This window comes from Giraffa tippelskirchi, chromosome 6 (assembly GCF_054371585.1).
Source record: "Giraffa tippelskirchi isolate mGirTip1 chromosome 6, T2T-mGirTip1v1.2.pri, whole genome shotgun sequence".
Lineage (NCBI taxonomy): Eukaryota > Metazoa > Chordata > Mammalia > Artiodactyla > Giraffidae > Giraffa > Giraffa tippelskirchi.
The window spans coordinates 101,891,236-101,906,367 of NC_137280.1; the positions used below are offsets into that span (position 1 = coordinate 101,891,236).

Here is a 15,132-nt window from a genome sequence, read left to right on the forward strand (position 1 = left end):
AAATTGGGAAAGGAATATGTCAAGACTGTATATTGTCACCCTGCTTAATTAACATATGCATAGTATATCATGCAAAATGCCGAGCTGGTTGAAGCACAAGCTGGAATCGGGATTGCCGGGAGAAATATCAGTAACCTCAGATATGCAGGTGACATCACTCTTGTGGCAGAAAGTGAAGAAGAACTAAAGAGCCTCTTAATGAAAGTGAAAGAGGAAAGTGAAAAAGCTGGCTTAGAACTCAACATTCAAAAAACTAAGATCCTGCCATCTGGTCCATCATTTCCTGGTAGATAGATGGGGAAACAATGGGAACAGTGAGAGACTTTATTTTCTTGGTCTCCAAAATCACTGCAGGTGGTGACAGCAGCCATGAAATGAAAAGATGTTTGCTCCTTGAGAGAAAAGCTATGAGAAACCTAGACTGCATATTAAAAAGCAGAGACATTACTTTGCCAGCAAAGGTCTGTCTAGTCAAAGCTATAGTTTTTCCAGTAGTCATGTATGGATGTGAGAGTTGGACCATAAAGAATGCTGAGTGCCAAAGAATTGATGCTTTTGAAATGTGGTGCTGGAGAAAACTCTTGAGAGTCCCTTGGACTGCAAGGATATCAAACTAGTCAATACTAAAGGAAATCAATCCTGAATATTCATTGGAAGGACTGATGCTGAAGTTGAAGCTCCAATACTTTGGCCACCTGATGGGAAGAATTGACTCATTGGAAAAGACCCTGATGCTGGGAAAGATTGAAGGCAGGAGGAGAAAGGGTTGACAGAGGATGAGGTGGTTGCATGGTATCACCAACTCAATGGACATGAGTTTGGATAAAATCCGGGTGTTGGTGATGGACAGGGAGGCCTGGCGTGCTGAAGTCCATGGGGTTGCAAAGAGTCAGACACAACTGAGGGACTGAACTGAACTGAATGAAGCAGGGTGACAGTATACAGCCTTGACATATTCCCTTTCCAATTTTGACATTTCCCACCTGCTGACATTAACTTTTTAGGTAGGTATCCGCCATGGTCTGGATCACTTTTAACTGGGTTGTATGCACATCACTAGGACTGCTGTGGTTGGATAGGGGTAAAGTCAAACTTGCTAGGACCTCATATCAGAGGAGACTATCATTCCCCAAAGAAATGGATGCTGACAAACACACTGAACAACTGCATCATGAAATCCTTTGCATTACAACTGTCTTGGTCTTACTGACCTAAAACAAACTGCCAGTTACTTCCCCAGCAACAATGGCTTTATTTGGGATCAACAAACAAATTTCAATTTGAGGTCTATGACCTTGGTCTGCTCTAAGCAAGTCCACAAGTACAGGAGAAGGGAATTCTTTTAAGCGGGGAAAGAAAGTTGGAAGGGTTATTGTGAACAAAGGGTCTGCTGGAGGAACTGAGAGTTGAAAGTATAGTGAGTTTTAATGGCTGAGTTGTGACAGTCTCTCATTGGCTGGGCTCCTGCCAGGCGGGAAGAGTTGGTCTCTGCTAGCTTCCTAGGGCATGAGAGCTCCCTCTTCTGGCCTCCTGAGTATTTTAATTATGTTTTCTATTTATTAATTTTCACAGTCTATAGCAGTGCTTTTCAACTCATGCTGCAGGTTAGAATTACTTGTTGAGTTTTTAAAAAATAGCTATGCAGATACTCTGAAGTGAAGTGTTGGTTGCTCAGTCATGTCCAACTCTTTGAGATCCCATGGACTTTAGCCAGCCAAGCTACCAATTCAGTCAGAATTTCTTGGGTAAGACGTGGTGATGGAGAGGAGTGAGGCAGTGGTAATGTTTTTTAAGCTCTTCAGATGATTGTAATGTGCTTTTCAGTGTAAAACTACTAGATTATTGTGTAAATCATTGAAGTAATATTCAAAGCAGAAAAATAGCAAAAATACTTACATATCTGTGGTCTCATGTGAGTACTATAGTTACTTGATATAAAAATTACTTTAAAAATTCATAGGTCATCATAACCTGTGATCCCAACAAGATTTAAAGAAAAGGAAGAGTTCAGTTTCATTTGCACTCCTTATGTGCTCAGTCACATGCTAGAACGCTAGAGTAGGTTGCTGTTTCCTCCTCCAGGGGATCTTCCCAACCCAGGGAATGAACCTGCATCTCCTGTGTCTCCAGGACTGCACGCAGGTTCTTTACCTGCTGAACCACCAAAGGAGCCCTTGGCACTCCTTCAGCCAGAGGTAAATATAACACATTTATAAGTATAAGCTCTAAATCAACTTGATGAAGTTAGGTTAGCTACATTAGCACTGAAAAACAGTCAACTGGTTCACATTCTGCTTTAAACCTACAGGAAGTGGAATCATTAGCATCTCCTAGAGGAGAAATTGGCACATGCAATTTTATCAGCAATAGAGGTGATAAGTTTTGCTCTGAATGGAATTCTCTGAAGATATAAGAGGTTCCATACTATCCCATCCTATATTTTCTCTAGTTATAACTGCATTTTAGATGCTATCTCTTTCAAAAGCCAAAGCTACCTTTCTGGAAATACAAAGGATCAGACTTGTATTAATTCATTCAGGACTGTTATATGATAGGCTTATAAATTCAATTTAAAAAGAATAGCAATAATTTCTGAGTTCTAATATCATATTGGTAGACAGAGTCTAATATACTCATAGATGCTAATATTGTGTTAATCCAACATGTCTTATGCTTACCCTTTCTAGCTGGTATAAATGACCATTCTCTCTTTTAATGATAGAATAACTATATTTTCATAAGCAGCAGAATGGCATAATGAAAAGTAGCTTTTAGGATCAGATATATGTGGGATTAAATTCTGCTATTTATCAACTGTATGATCTTGGGCAAGTTAACTTCCTAGTGCCTTAGTATTCTCAATAGTACAATAACAATAGGCTCCATCTTACACTGTTGTTGTTCAGTCACTCAGTAGTGTCCGACTCTTTGCAACCCCATGGATAGCAGCATGTCAGGATTCTCTGTCCTTTACTATCTCCTGGAATTTGCTCAGACTCATGTCCACTGAGTCAGTGATGCCATCCAACCATCTCATCCTCTATTGCCCCTTCCTCCTCTTGCCCTCAATCTTTCCCAGCATCAGTCTTTTCCAAAGAGTCAGTTCTTCGCATCAGGTGGCCAAAGTATTGGAGCTTCAGCTTCAGCACTAGTCCTTCCAATGAATATTCAGGATTGATTTCCTTTAGTAGTGACTGGTTTGATCTCCTTGCTGCCCAAGGAATTCTCAAGAGTTTTCTCCAGCATCACAGTTCAAAAGCATCAATCCTTTGATGCTGTTGTAAACATTAGAAATGACAACTACTGTCCTTCTGCCATTTTGCTTCAGGATTTTAGAAAATTATACAGATAAAAATAGTACTATTTTTTTATAAAAAAGTAAAACATTACAGGTAAGGAATTTAGTATTTGATGACCATACCCCTTCCCACCTTGCTAATGGCAACCGGAAATATCAGTTTAGTGCATAATGAGGGACTGCATATATGAATGAACAAGAGCCAGACCACATATATCAACAGAACACTGACACACACTCTCTAGCACCCAGGCTGGTAAGTCAAACCACAAGCTCAGCAAGTTTGGTCAATGACTGCCAGTTTCCAACTCAGGACCGACCAGAGAGCAAAACATGCTCCCTAAACCCATCACTTAAGACACCCCTGCTTCTAGCTAGCCAGTCTCTAGCTTTCCATGCCGACAATTTCCAATCACAGAATACCCAAAGCCTTCCTGTTTCCCACTATAGCACTTCTTTTTACCATTCCCCCGCCTGTCTTTCAGCCTCTGCCAAACATTAGTGATGGTGACTGACTCCCTCAATATAGCAAGCCCTGCATAAATATCCTTTGATTACTCTCATTTGTTTATTTCCACAGTAGTTTTCCAGTCTTTTTATTATGCCTTTACAGATGGATATTCATGTGTATCCTTGGGAAATATATACCGCTTTATCGATTTTTTAAATTGAAGTCTAGTTCATTTACAATGTTGTGCCAGTCTCTGTCATACAGCAAAGTGACACAGTTATACACACACACACCCCCACATATTTACATATATATATATTCTTTTTTTTTTTTCCTTTCCATTATGGTTTATCCCAGGAGATTGGATCCAGTTTCCTGTGTTAAAGAGTAGGACCTTGTTGTTTATCCATTCTCAAGGTAATAGTTTGCATCTACCAACCCCAAACTTTCAGTCCATCCCTCCCCCTCCTCCCAGCCCCATTGGCAACCACAAGTCTGATCTCTATGTCTGTGAGTGTGTTTTGTAGACAGGATCATTTGTGCCATTTTAGATTCCACATGTAAGTGATGACAAATGGCATTTGTCTTTCTCTTTCTGACTTATTTTATTTAGTATGGTAATCTCTAACTGCATCCATGTTGCTGAAAATGCATTATTTTGTTCTTTTTATGGCTGAATAATATTCCATTGTACATATGTGCCACACTTTCTTTATCCATTCATCTGTTGATGGGCTTTTAGTTTTCCATGTTTTGGCTATTGTGAATAGCACTGCTGTGAAAATAGGAATGCATGTATCTTTTCAGGTTAAAGTTTTGTCTGGATACTTGCCCAGGAGTGGGATTGCTGGATCATATGGTAATTCTATTTTTAGTTTTCTGAGGAACCCCATACTGTTTTCCATACTGGCTGCACCAACTTACATTCCAACCAACAGTGTAGGAGGGTTCCCTTTTCTCCACAACATCTTCAACATTTACTATCTTAAGACATTTTGACTGGTGTGAGGTGGTACAGTTGCAGTTTTGATTTGCATTTCTCTACTAGTGTTGTTGAGCATCTTTTCATGTGTCTATTGGCCATCTATATGTCTTCTTTGGATGCTTTATGGATTTTTAAAAACAGAAACAGTGTCATATCGTACATAGTGTTTTGTTACTTGATTTTTTTTCTGAAAAATATCCTGAAACTCTATCCATGTTCATCCCAATTGTTTTCACTGGAAGAAGGTAGTAATATTTATTCTGGCTTGTTGTAACATAATTAGCTCTGTGGTGCTACCTGCTTCAGTGCTTTGTAGGCTCCTTGCTTTTCTGTGTCCATTGCAAGAACTTTCTTACTGCCTTTGCACCCCTGAGATAATAGCATTGAAACATATACGTTACCATACGTAAAATAAATAGACAATGGGAATTTGCTGTATGATGTAGGGCTTCCTACTTCCTTTTGACTCCCATCCCCAGGTTTGTTGTTGTTTAGTTACTAAGTCACTAATTATTTGCAACTCCATGGACTATAGCCTGCCAGGTTTCTCTGTCCGTGGGTTTTTCCAGGCAAGAATATACTGGAGTGGGTTGCCATTTCCTTTTCCAGGGGATCTTCCCAACCCAGGGACATCCCCAGGTTATACCTCCTTTAATCTTCATTCTCTGAGCCACTGTTTACTCTCTGTGACCAGGCTAGCTGCCTTTCTTTGTGGCTGTTAGTAATGGCTGCCCTAGGGCAGATTCCTCATCTTTGCAAAGTTGGGGCATGTCTAAGGCCTCGGAGACATTGGTCTCTGGCTGCTCTAGGTCTTCAATTTCTTCCTTGTAACGTATGACCAACGGAGTCTTGCTCTTGCTAGATTTTTTCACCTTGAGTCAGTTTTCCAATTGTTTGTAAGGAATTTCTTCCCATGAATTAAACATACCAATTTTAGAAACTTGTGAAGGAAGTAAAATTAAGATAATTGCCTTATGTATTTTGTTTTTACCAAATAATTTGAGTAAATTTCAGTCATCCAAATAATGTTCCTCCTGGTAAATACTGAAACATTCAGAATTAAGACATCAATGGTAGGGTCTTGGAAGAATTGTTTTAAAGTTTTGACAGTTTGTTTAGGCTGGTAGAGCCTTTGGACCCAATATGAATAATTAAATGAAATGATAACTAGCATATGTACTCTGAAGCAATAATCTTGTATTTAAAATCTTGATTCCTTTAGTTCAGTGAACTTCAACAAGTTTCCTAATTTCCCTGAGCCTTAAGTTTTCTGATGTCTGCAATGAAGATGAAATCACTTACACTGCAGGATTTGTCAGAGGAAAACTCTTCCTCTACCCTCCTGGGTTTGGTAACTGGGGACATGTGAACTAAAGTGACAAAAGTCAGATTACCAAGAGAAAAGACAGCTTTTAATCAACTATGTACATGGGAGCATAAGGAAAAATGAGATTTTCCCAACAGTTAATAAGGATGGGGAGGGGGAGAAGAGGCTTCATGGGAAGAACAGATGGGCTTTTAGGGGGGCGAATGAGGAATAAGGTGATAAAGTTTGTTGGTGCAGGTACAGCGGGTCACCCCTATCTTTTTTTCTGGGCAGTAAAGCTCCCCATGGACAGGGGATTTATGTCTACCTCTCTTCCAGAAATTTCTGCCTTTATTTCGATAAGAGAAGCTCTGAACAGGCTTCTTTCTGCATCTGTTAAATCTCAAATGTCTTTAGTTTAAAATTATCTTCTTACTAACTCCAGGGGTCTGAATAGGTCTCCATAGGTTGCTGTGAGAATAACTGAGGTTAATCTGGTGAAGCTCTTTGCACAGCATTCCAAAAATATTTGCTGTTGTTATCGACATTTGAAAATTAGTCTTTCTGTCTTGACAACAGCAGCAGATGAGAAATTATGGGAAGACAGAACCATTTAATAGGTCTCAGCTAGTTTGCTTAATTCCCAGATAAGCATTTCTTATATAGATGTTTAATTACGGATTCATTCATTTTTGTTCATATTCAGTTAAACTCGCAACCTACCTTTTCCAAATCAATTTCTTCTTGAGTGTTAAACTTGCTTTGGAATTAATTGCAATTGTCCTAAATAATTGGATAACTCAAAAATATTAACATTTGCTAAAATCTGTCCCTATCTTTCCTACCTTCTACCTGGTTTCCCATGGATGTTCTGGGATGTCACGCAGGTGGAGTTTTTTGAGGGTTTTGTTTTTGACTTGTATCTTTCTCATTTCATTAGGCTTTTTGGCCCTCAGAGGAGAAACAGAAAAATGTTATCTTTGTTTTTGTAACCCTCTCATGTCATCGATTGTTTATAAATGCTTGCATTTATAGCACCCCATGAATTAGTTGGAAAAGTGCATCTTAGAATGCATAGTATAGAATCATCTCTTTGCCATTTGATAATGTTATGAACTTTCACACAAGGTGTCTCTGGAACAAAGATTCTCGTTAACTTTAGGATGGGTTAGAAAATTTGGATATTAGGTTGTATTGCTTGAAGGAGGTATGTAACTTCTCCTCAAATTGGCTTGAAACATATAAATTGCAAATGTTCTCTTCTGCTGCCTAAATTTACCAAATAAATGTTTGGTTCACTTTGCTTGCGAAAGCATTATGACAATAGAAATATGTTAGGTGTTGTCTATACAAATGCAATAGAGTATAAACAGTCTTATTAACTTACTACTGTAAATTGCTATTAAATAATTGCTACTTTATTTGTCAATAAAAGTTTTATTTATTATGATATTAAACAATTGGTATAAGTATACCACAACAATTCCCTTGTGGCTCACAATTCCCTTTTGAATATACACAATTGCCTTGTGGCTTAGCTGGTAAAGAAACCACCCATAATGTGGGAGACCTGGGTTTGATCTCTGGGTTGGGAAGATCCCCTGGAGAAGGGATAGGCTACCCACTCCAGGATTCTGGCCTGGGGAATTCCATGGACTGTATAGTCTATGGGATCGCAAAGTCGGACACAAGTAAGCAACTTTCACTTCATTTCACTTCATAAGTATATTAATTAGAATTATTTACCAGTTTCTAAAAATAAATATTGTATCTTATTTATGAAAATGCATTTAAATTAACTATAGTTGATCATTTGACATGAAAGTATTATTTAATTTTGTGTTCAAAGTTGTCAAGGAGAAAGTATTTAATGCCATTCCCTGAAGGCTAGTAAGTTTACAATTTGTTAGACCACCAGGGGGAGTGAATTCTAGAGTTAAGAACCCCTCAGTGATTCTATGCATGTGTTCTCAGTCACCCAGTTGTGTTTGACTCTGCAACGCTGTGAACTGAAGCCTGCCAGGCTCCTCTGTCTGTGGGATTCTCCAGGCAAGAATACTGGATTGGGTTGCCATTTCCTCCTAGGGGATCTTCCCGACCCAGGGATCAAACCTGCATTTCTTATATTTCCTGCATTGGCAGGGAGGTTCTTTACCACTAGTGCTACCTGGAAAGCCCTACATCCATTTAGTTGACTAAACAGCCTGACAAAATTCATAAGAAAAAAACTAATTTGGCAGTGCTGGGAAATTTGATTATAAACAAATAATTTCAGTATTTTCAATTAAATAAATCATTAATTTCTTTTAAAATCAATTATCTTGGCATTTGATTAGATCTTTTCATACTAGAAAATTAGAATTTTATCTATGAAATGTCAGAATAAACTCAACTTTAGACTCTAGTCTTTGTGGTTGTGGAATTTTTGCTGATTTATTAGCAACTGTGACAAAGCAAGGGATTTAAAAAGTTCTCTTTCTTGTTTTCTTTCTCCTAATAAAGAGGTTAAGCCTTAAAATGTCACTTAAAAGATTGCAAATCCAAACCAGAAAGTTACTTACAATAAAAAGACAGTAGTTCAGGTCAATAACCATAATTATTTGGGTAAATCAGGATAGGAAGCATTAATTTTTCTAAATTACCAAGATAATTGAGGAGTTTTACAGTCAATTAGACTGAATTTTCCCAGTGATTTACAATACAATTCAAATAACTTGGTAACTCTAACTCCCCAATTTTAAGATATTTTGAAAAAGTCAACTTAAAACAGAGATGTCTCTTAATGAAAACTACTCCTAATTAGTGACTGAAGCTATTCTGAATATAATTCTCCTTCTTGATGGGATCTTAAGGATATTGGTTACTCTTAGTTTCTTATATTATGCTATTGACCATTCATCTCATATCATATTATTTTCTCCAGCTAACCGATGGGTAGTCTGAAAACCTGTCCTCTTAACTGAACAATTTGGCCCGCTCAGGACTGGGGATAAAACAGATTATTCAGAAGGCAGAGAAGTTAGGAAGAGGCCGGACTTCTCAGTGACTGATGATCCATCATCTTGGTACAGAGGATTTGATGTAAAAACTGTTTAACGTGGATTCTAGGTAAAGCAGCTAGCTGACCTTGGAAGGCAAACCAGAAATACCACCTGCATGGTTTGTCCCTAAATAATGGTCTTCCTTTTTGACCTGCCATTTTTAAGGGAAGAGGTGATACCAAACCTCAGTAAAGGAGCCTGGCACAGGTTGGACATGATTCTTATTTCTCTTGGGGGTATTGGAGCAGAATGGGAACCAGGGCCAAGGCAGAAATTCAGCTAAACAAACTAGTGCCAGGGATGTAGGACCAAGGTTGAATTCTGTTGTCACAAGCATCAGGTAGTCACACAGAACTAATTCTAATGGTACCATTATCCATCCCCTCCTGGCCTCCTGTGTCAGACCTATTACTTTTTCTTAAAGTCTCAACTCAAAGGATATCCTCTCTCCTTTCATGAAAAAGCTTGACTGCATAGTAAAACTATGAGGTTGATATCAATAATCTCAGCAAAACTACAGAAAAACTATTTTCAGGAAACAAGCTAGTTTCATTTCCTTAAGGTCAAAAAGAATTTGGCTTTACAAACATGGGACTCATCTTCACTTAAAAAAAAATACTTATCTAAAAAATATGTATTTTTAAGATCCTTATGTATTTATTTGGCTGAGTCTGGTCTTAGCTGCAGCACACAGGATGTTTGTTAAGTCATGAGGGATCCCTCATTACAGCACTCAGGCTCAGTAGTTGCGGCACGGGCTTAGTCGCTCTGCGGCATGTGGGATCTTAGTTCCCCAATCAGGGGTCAAACCTCCACCCCCTGCGCTGCCAGGCAGATTCTCAATCGCTGGACCACCAGGGAAGTCCCTCATCTCCACCTTTTGGAAGAGATTGGAAATACTTGTTTTCTCTCCTGAGGGTACAAAGACGATTTCTTTTCTCCATAGATGTATCAGAATCTTCCTTTTAATACTAGCATAGAAGAGAAAATATTCCATATAAAAAAAGGCTAATTGTTCATATCCAGCCTACGGATAACTGCTGGAAAGCAAATTTTTCTGAAGTCAAGTACTATGTAATTCCCAAACAAAAGGAAAATAATAGGCTTTGTTTTCAATCTTCTGGCAGAAATATTAAAATGATACTTTTTACCAGTATTTTCACCTTTTATCCTATGTGAAAATGAGTCCCTGATGCGATAAGTCAATCTTTGTCTTATTCTTCCTGTTGAGGTGATATGAAGGAGCGAAATGACACCATCCCCATATGTGCTTCAATTGATACCACTCTCCCAATTTTCAACAACTAGATAAGTGTAGATTTTTTCTTGCCTGTGCCACCAAATTTCATTCCTAATTAAAATCCAAAACTTACCATCTTTTGGTGAATATAGAGAAACTCTGTTTAAAGTTCATGAATATCCCTTTATGATCAGAAGAAGTTAATGTGACTCAGCTTTCTAAATGTCTCACTTAACAGCAGACACTCTGGGGAAATGAGCTTATTAATATGTTTTGTTTTGGTTTAGTTTTTAATGAGACTCAGGGACTTCCCCCTAAACAATTTTATTAGCGCATAGTATGTGTCAGCCCTTGGGGTAAATACCACTGAGAGTAGGACATAATCCTGGTGACTGGAAAATATGGAGTCTACTTGAATAGAGATTCTTGCATTTGCATTTTTTAACCTTCAATTTGTTCCCTTGAAAGCATTTTAAACAGGACTCTAACACAGAAGCACTAGAGATATCTGTAACAGGTTAGCAGGGTTTATCTTTGAGTGGTATGATTATAGGTGCTGTACTGTTTCTGTGCTTTTCGTTTGTTTATTTATTTTGCAGAGAGTATATGTAATTTTTTATAAGTAGAGCAATAAACACTAGTTTTTGAAGTGATGAACATGATCTTATACAATATTCCCCCTTATCCGTAGGAGGCATGCCAGTATGTTCCAAGACACCCTATGGAAGCCTGACACCACAGACAGTGCCACACCCTACCTATGATATCAGTCTACTTTTCTATACACACATACCTATGATAAACTTTAATTTATAAATTAGGCAAAGTGAGAGAATATCTGAATTGCCAGCATTGTCTTGCTCTTTGGGGATCATCATTAAGTAAAATGAGAGTTGCTAGAACACAAAACCTGAGAGACTGCTACCCAGAAGGTCTCTAAGTGACTAATGGGTGGGATGTGTAGCTGTGTAACCTACTCTCCCTACACAAAGGGATGATTCACATCCCAGATGCAGTGGAGAAGGATAGCTTGAGATTTCATTATGCCACTTTGAATGGCGCATGGTTTAAAATGTATACATTATTTATTTCTGGAATTTTCCATTTAGTATTTTCAGACGATGGTTGCCTGCAGGTAACTGGAACTGTGAGAAGCAAAGGGGTAGATAAGGGGGGGACTACTGTAGTGCTTTTTTACAATAGCATGCTCAATGAATATTGTTAAGTGAATGTATGCATTTTTCAAATTCTTGAACTTTTCTCCCTTAAAAACGTTCAGGATTTTATTTCAGGTCCAAAGAACTCCTCAGACTTCCTCTAGGAGAGGTATTCTGCTAACTTTTATCTTCAACATTTGAAAACCACTGACAAGTATCTAAAGACATTGATAAATGCTGTGGATGTTATATTGCACTCAGAGGATAAAGAAGGTGAATTTGTTTTTTCACTGGAACATTTTATGAATCGACACTATTGATGTGTAGGAATAAGCATAGTTTGAGATCATTATAACTTGGTCTTATACACCACTGCTAAAGTCTTCCAACCCATCTTGATGGAATGGATTAGAGAATGCAAAAAATCTCTCTCTAAGTTGTAGGATGTAAAAATAAGATGTTACAAAAACTAACCTTAAATTACTAGGTTAGTTGGCTGGACTGTGAGGGTTAATGAGTCCAGTGTTCCGACTTTAGATAGCCTTCTTTAGCCAGTGGCTATGTTGCCAAACTAGCCAGACTTCCTACATAAATGTGCAATGGTCTTAAGAAAACCAGATAATAGGAACATAGTAACATTGTTAAAAAACAATTCAAAATACAAACTTTAAAAACAGTGTTGTACGTGTGTGAAAGTGCTTCGGCGTCAATGGAGTGCATGGAGTGGTAGTTGCTGCTGCTAAGTCGCTTCAGTCGTGTCCGACTCTGTGCGACCCCACAGACGGCAGCCCACCAGGCTCCGCCATCTCTGGGACTCCCCAGGCAAGAAAACTGGAGTGGGTTGCCATTTCCTCCTCCAATGCATGAAAGTGAAAAGTGAAAGTAGTTGTTGGTAAATGGATATATGCCATTGAGACAGAGTCCTGTTGAAGAGACAAGAGACACACACAGCAAATTAAATGATAAGATACATCATACGCCTTTTATAAGCCACTCAGTCCTCTTTGTGCCATGTCTTATAGGTGCAACTGGACAAAACTCATGTAAGGTAAAAACATTTATTTATTGCTTCCTGCCCAGAATTTCTCAAAGGCCGGTAGAAGTACAGTCTCATGCATGTGCAATCAGGAAGTGCAGAGGAGGTATTGCCAATAGAGCTATCTTTAATCAATGGGGGGCAGGATCTTATAAGTAAATATTTCCTCCTTTCATCTCCCAGGTGGATTTTCAGAGATACATTTCATAAGGCTCATTAGAAGATCTTAGTGAGACCTGACATCAGTTACCCAGGGTGGTTGCCAATTCAGTAAGGAATCTTTGGACCGGCTCTCCCTCCTTTACTGTCCCACTCCGTCAGCCTCTAAATCATGCTTCTTGGAATCACTGCCCACGTAAACTACCAATATGCAAGCCTATCTTAGCTCTTCTTCTGAGAGATACCAGGCAGGGAGAAACCAATATCATAAGGCCATACTAAGAAAGGTAACTGCAAAGTGAAATGGAGAGATGGATTTCAGACACTCTGTGAAAGAACTGTTAGAACTCAGTAATGAAATGATGAAGAATGAGAATAGTCAACTTAGAGAGCAAGATGATGGGTTCTATTCTAGATGAGGCCATAACATAATAGTAACACCCAGCTGGCAGCTGGGACTAAAATTGAGGACCTGAAATCTTGAGAGTGAGAGTGCTCTAAAAAAAGACTGTGGAGAGATGACCAATGGCTATAGACTGAATTTCAGATAATGATCAGATTTCGGGGGTCGAGGAAAAAAAAAACTAATGAAAAATAGAAACATAGGAAAATCAATGTTTAGGGTTATAAATGATGGAGAGAACATGGAGTTCAATTCTACCATCAGATCAGGGACTAGACTGAAGATGCTCAAGGTGAAAATAGGTAACATACACTTAAGAGAGGGAGACAGTGATGGAGACAGCTTATTGCACAGACAATATAGGTGGAGATAGTTCACTCCTGACATGCGGCAAGCTTGCTATGGGTAAACTGAAGGAGAGATATAAGACTCTTGCAGATCCAAGTAAATTTTTTTTCAGAATTTAATAAATGGATAAAAGGTAGTAGAGAGAACTTATAACAAATCTGAGCTTATTTTATTTCTATATAAACTTCATTGAAATTAGTCATTAATTACATTAAAATCTGAGATTTACCTTGCTCTCACACTTTTGTGCCTTTTTATTCTTAAGAAACACTCATTTGAGGAAAAGAAGCATACTCATAAGCACTTTCTCTAAGATGTTGGTCTACAGAATAGCATTATTGAAAAGCACCTCTCTTCCAGAAAATATTGGAAGAATTCCACTTGAATAAATATTGCATAACTCACTGCCTACTTTTACATACCCATATTTGTGTTAAGCTAATCCTAGTTTCCAAAAAAAGGATTTTGTACTGTTGAATAGCATTTCTGAAATACTGCCAACCATGTCTTGTGATTGAAGTTCTTTGGTATAAAACAGGTTAGAAAGGGTGAGATGCCATGCAGGTATTTAGAGAGAGTTTGATTGTGATGTTTTGTATTTGAATAAATCATGGTTTAGTTTAATCTGTTTCTGCAAAAGTATGTTTAATATGCAATCTGATCATTTTCTGCTTTTCCACTGAATTTTTTCCTTTTGGTCCTTTTCTACCATCTGCTTTAAATATAAATGACAGTTTATCATTTATGCTTAGATTTTTGCATACTTCATCCCTCTAGGGTATGTTTATTATCTGTTGGATTTATACTCTGAATTAAATTATTACTGTATGAGTGAGATTAGAGACAGTGGCTAGTTGCCCACAGAGAATGACTGAGCCTTACAAACCACATATTGTTTATCCAACTAGTTGTTATAAACCTCTTGCTTGTCTATACACTATAATTATGGCAATCAAGCTGTCATGTACTTGGAGGAGGGTTTTTTTTTTCTCTTGTTTCACATTCTCATGATCATAGTGTTATCTCATTTCAATCGATATTAACCTATTCGTGAGCTGTCACTCGTTTTAAACTTTTATAGCTTCTAGTTTTACTTGTGGACTGACAAACTTTCCACATATTATTTTAATTCTTCTTTGGGTATAAAACCTTCTTTGTTCTTAATACACAAGAAATGCAAGTTCCTTACCAATAATGAGATTTTTAAAAAGGAGGAGAGATAAAAATTTTGCAATTCTACCATAGAGAACCACTACTGACAGTTTATACACTGCCATAATTTCTCGTATGCCTATATATGAATACTTAAAAAAATGTGACTAATTAGGACATAACCCCCTCAGACTTACACTTTTCCTTAGCATGTATCATAAACACATAATCTTATCCTAATATTACCCTAAAACATGATTTATATATATTGGGTACATTATAGAGGTACTAGTCTGCTTCTGTTAAATATTTAATGTTTTCAATGCTGTGATAAACAGCTGTGAGGTTAAATTTTTCCCGATTTCCTTAATTAATCCTTAGACTATATCACTACACTATTTTCCATATTTGACCTCTTATTTTCAAGTAATGGAAACCCACCTCATTTGAACAAAAAAGAGGAATGTATTAGAAGAACATCAGGGGTGTCTTGAGGAGCTGGGCACGAGGAAACAGGGCTGGAAGCGCTCCCTGGGCTCCTATGCACACTTGTCTC

The 15,132-nt window shown here is 37.9% G+C and overlaps 1 long non-coding RNA gene across 1 annotated transcript; it reads left to right on the plus strand.

Moving 5' to 3' along the window:
* The first annotated feature begins 8,909 nt into the window (after positions 1-8,909).
* On the plus strand, positions 8,910-14,045 carry LOC145510491 (uncharacterized). The gene is made up of 2 exons (XR_014057056.1): positions 8,910-11,751; positions 12,698-14,045. It is a non-coding gene; the product is annotated as an uncharacterized LOC145510491 (long non-coding RNA).
* Positions 14,046-15,132: the final 1,087 nt, after the last annotated feature.